The sequence below is a fragment of the Microtus ochrogaster genome, linkage group LG10, assembly GCF_000317375.1.
Source record: "Microtus ochrogaster isolate Prairie Vole_2 linkage group LG10, MicOch1.0, whole genome shotgun sequence".
NCBI classification, from domain to species: domain Eukaryota; kingdom Metazoa; phylum Chordata; class Mammalia; order Rodentia; family Cricetidae; genus Microtus; species Microtus ochrogaster.
In genome coordinates this window covers 7207796-7211770 of record NC_022035.1, presented here as the reverse complement: position 1 = coordinate 7211770, position 3975 = coordinate 7207796, and positions in this window count along the sequence as shown.

Here is a 3975-nt window from a genome sequence, read left to right as displayed (position 1 = left end):
CTCTGTGAGTTCGAGACCAGCCTGGTCTACAGAGCTAGTTCCAGGACAGGCTCCAAAGCCACAGCGAAACCCTGTCTCGAAAACAAACAAAACAAACAAACAAACAAACAAACAAAAAAACAAAAAAAAAAGAAAAGAAAAGAAATAAAGAGAAAATAAAAGAAGGCTTTCAAGCTATTGTCAGAAATGGAAGACCAGTGGTGATCAAGTTCAACGCTAGCAGGAGAGAAGGCAACAGGGGGAATGGGGACATGGCCTTCCTGGCTAAGGGTTGGTTACCTGACTAGAAAAAATAGAAGAGCTCTTATGTTTATCCTGGAAAAGTAGCTTCTTGGCTGTGGTTGGGAGGGTCTCTGGGGAAACAGGAGCTTTCAGGGTTCTGGTTAAATGAGTGCCAAGCTTACCTTGAACAGAAGCATGGTAGAATAATTCTTCCTACGCATCTCAAATGTCCTGTGCTTTGTGTAAATTGATTGTTTTGCCTAACTTTCATATATTTTCCCTAAAAATACAAAGAAATATGATATATTCAATACTTATCACATAGATCTCATAGATATGAAATTTTGTTTTCAAATATTTGAACAAAAAGTGATGACGCTACTAGAAAGCTCACATTCTCTAAAACAAAAATATAAAAAAAAGCATCTCTAACTAGGATTATTATGAAGACATACCTCATCATTTATTAACACATTCAATGGATCTAGGAGCTCCTGTGAGTCTGTTTTTCTGTTTGTTTTTTTTCTTTCTTTTTTAAAAATATTTTTATTTATTATGTACACAATATTCTGTCTGCATGTATACCTGCAGGCCAGAAGAGGGCACCAGACCTCATTACAGATGGTTGTGAGCCATCATGTGGTTGCTGGAAATTGAACTCAGGACCTTTGGAAGAGAAGGCAATGCTCTTAACCACTGAGCCATCTCTCCAACCCCTTCCGTTGGTTTTCCATTCCTTATATTTCAGTCTTAGCTGGAGAATCCTAAGCTCTAAAGTTATAATTGGCTTCAAATTCTAATTCCTCTCATTTGGGGAATGTATGTTTTTGAACAACTTAAATATATTTTCTGTTTGATTTTCTATTTTCTTCATATTTACTAGAATTATTATTCAATATAAAAGAACAGATAAGTCAGGCATGGCGGCTTATACCTTTATTGCCACTAGAGACAGAGACAGGCAGATATGTGAGTGTAAGGCCATTCATATGACACATAAGAATCTTCTTGCATTTGATTTTAGGTAGGTCATTTAGTGTCTTAATGTTAATGCATTGGATAATGTTGGCTGTCAATCTGAAAAAGCTTGGGAAAAGGGATTGTCAGTTGAAGAATTGCTTTTGTCAGGTTGACCTGTGTGGAAATTTCTTGACTGCTGATTAATGTCGGAGAACCCAGTCCACGGTGGCTGCTGGTATTCCTGTGTAGATGGGCCTAGACACGCTTAGATTGTATAAGAAAGGAAGCTGGGCAAGCCAGAGGACCCAGCCACTAAACATCATCCCTCCATTTCTCTCCCTCAGTTATTGCCTCTAGATTCTTCTTTTAATTTTTTTATTGAAAAAAATTTGTGCCTCCTCCCTGCCTCTCATTTCCCTCCCCCGCCTCTCACTCCTCTTACACTGAGCTTCTGTCCTGAATTCTGTTGATTTTGGACTGTAATCAGGATATATAAGCAAAAAAAAAAATCCCATTCCTCTCTGAAGTTGAATTTGATCAGTGTTTTATCACAGAAATGGATAATCAAATTAAGACAACGTCCCTTATTGTTTCTTTAAAAAGGGAGGAAAAAGTAAATTAGCCTGTTTTGACCTATACAGCAGATCAATCACACACACGTGCACTTACACACATATACACATGGTAAAGTTCTGGAAGAATATACTGTTTTGAATATTTGGGTAGGTTTTGATAGGCAGCAGAGGCCATCTGTCTCAACAGAATAACAAGAAGTCTTGTGCATGTTACAGGATGATGTGGTGTCATAGGTGAAATATGAAGTCCCCTGAGTACTCGGTAAATGCCAGCAAGGGGCAGTGGCAGTTAAGGTGAGAAACAGATGATATATCACAGCAAACTGCAAAATGCTACCTGTAATATCATCCTTTCATTCACCCTTTCATAAGTCAGACAGTATACATATCCAAGAACTCTGCCCACGGTGTCATCCACTTATATTCTCTAATTCTCCTCAGTGGTTTGTCTGTAATACTTTTCTTGACGTCTTCTTGTTTGTAGAAAATAATCTCAGAAATAGACCAGGTGAAAACGGCTCTATGTGCTTTTGAAATAAACAATTGAGCACAGATAAAATAATCGCTATTCTAAGCAAAAGAAAGTACAAACTTTTTAGGAGACAGGACACTTGAATTCTTAAGAGTTTTATTTAAAATTATTCGGATCCTTTAGGTGAGAATTTCAGTTTGTGGATGGAAGTTTGTTTAACTCTTGGCCGTTTCCTATCCTGCTTTTATTTTCATGTGAAATAAACTGTCTTTCCCCTAAGGATGGGTGATCTGTTTTCTTCTTAAACTATAGCACTATCTGTTTTAAAACCAAGGCTTTAAAATATCCTTTCAAACTACCATACTTACTGAAAAAATGTAAACAAAAGCTAGGATCCCTTAGAAAAAAATGTAGTCTGTATGTCTTCACTAGATCAGAAAGGGAGAAAAAATGAAGCTATATTTTCAGAACAGCAGAGAGCTTTCTGTGAGAGTTGGCAAAAGCATCAAGGCATTGTTTGTAGATATTATTTTTGATAGGTTTGATATACAGCATAGTTTCCTGAGCCAATGAAATATCGTCTTCTAACAAATCTCATCAGGCAGGCAGTGCTGCTGCTACGGGCCGGCTTATCAGCTCCAGCCAGAGTGGGCTACTCTTGCACGCACCTCCTAGCCTGAGAGGAAAATAAATTGTACAGTTAATAAGAAAGAATTATTGTGAGTGAGATGCATGACATTATGAGCAGGCGGCATGTTTTACAGACTAAACGGTGATTTGCCAAAGGTGGTGGTGCTTCTTATACATGAAATGAAATTTTGACTTCAAAATTGTCCTTTAAAATGCATTTGCTGGTTTTGTGGTTCAAAAAGTGAACATTATCGGTTTTCAATGTGTTTTGGGGAAAGCGCCGAAGAGATAATTCCCTTTGGGGGGGTATTTGCTCTTGGATATTTTTATCCAGTCCAGATATTTAACAAAACACCCGGTTTTGTTTTTTGAAGTAAATCCAGGCACAGAGAACGCACATTTTAAAGCATGAAGCATGTGAATGTGAGCTCTAGCAGTGTGTCTGAATTGCTTATGTGAGTTTATGGTCCTTACTGCATTTTGCAATTGTCTGACTCAAATGCTCCAGTGCCAAAGTGTTGGCACTTGACAAGTGTGATTAGGTGAATTTAATAGGTTGTAACTATGTGGTGTCATCTTTTCCAAAGTGGGAGATTAGGTCTTAGTCTTTCCATTTTAACTAGTAAGACCTTAGAAAATTTCTTAATACTTAATAAAGGGGTATAATAACCTTTATAAGACAAGAAAGCTATTATGTGAAGGGCCAAGAACTTAAGAGAAAGACCACATTTTGAATTAAATTTGCCTTCTCTATATTTAGAAAGAGAAGAAACCAGATAGACGATCAGATGTATATTACTTGCTGTGGAAAATCAACCTAGTTTTTTTTTTTTATTATCTTAGCTTAACAAAATACATGCTTTTGTCTACTGAGAATCCAGTGCCAACTTCCTCATTCATGAATATATTTTTCAAACTGTTAATTCAGAGACTGATCCTTATACTCATAGAATTATCACCTCTCTAGAGATTAATGCCCTTAGAATTAATTTGGAAGATTCGGGAAAAGAATGTGTGTGGGGGGAGGCAAATCAGTGAATTTTAAAATTGCCATTCTGAAACACACACACACACACACACACACACACACACACACACACACACACACACACACAC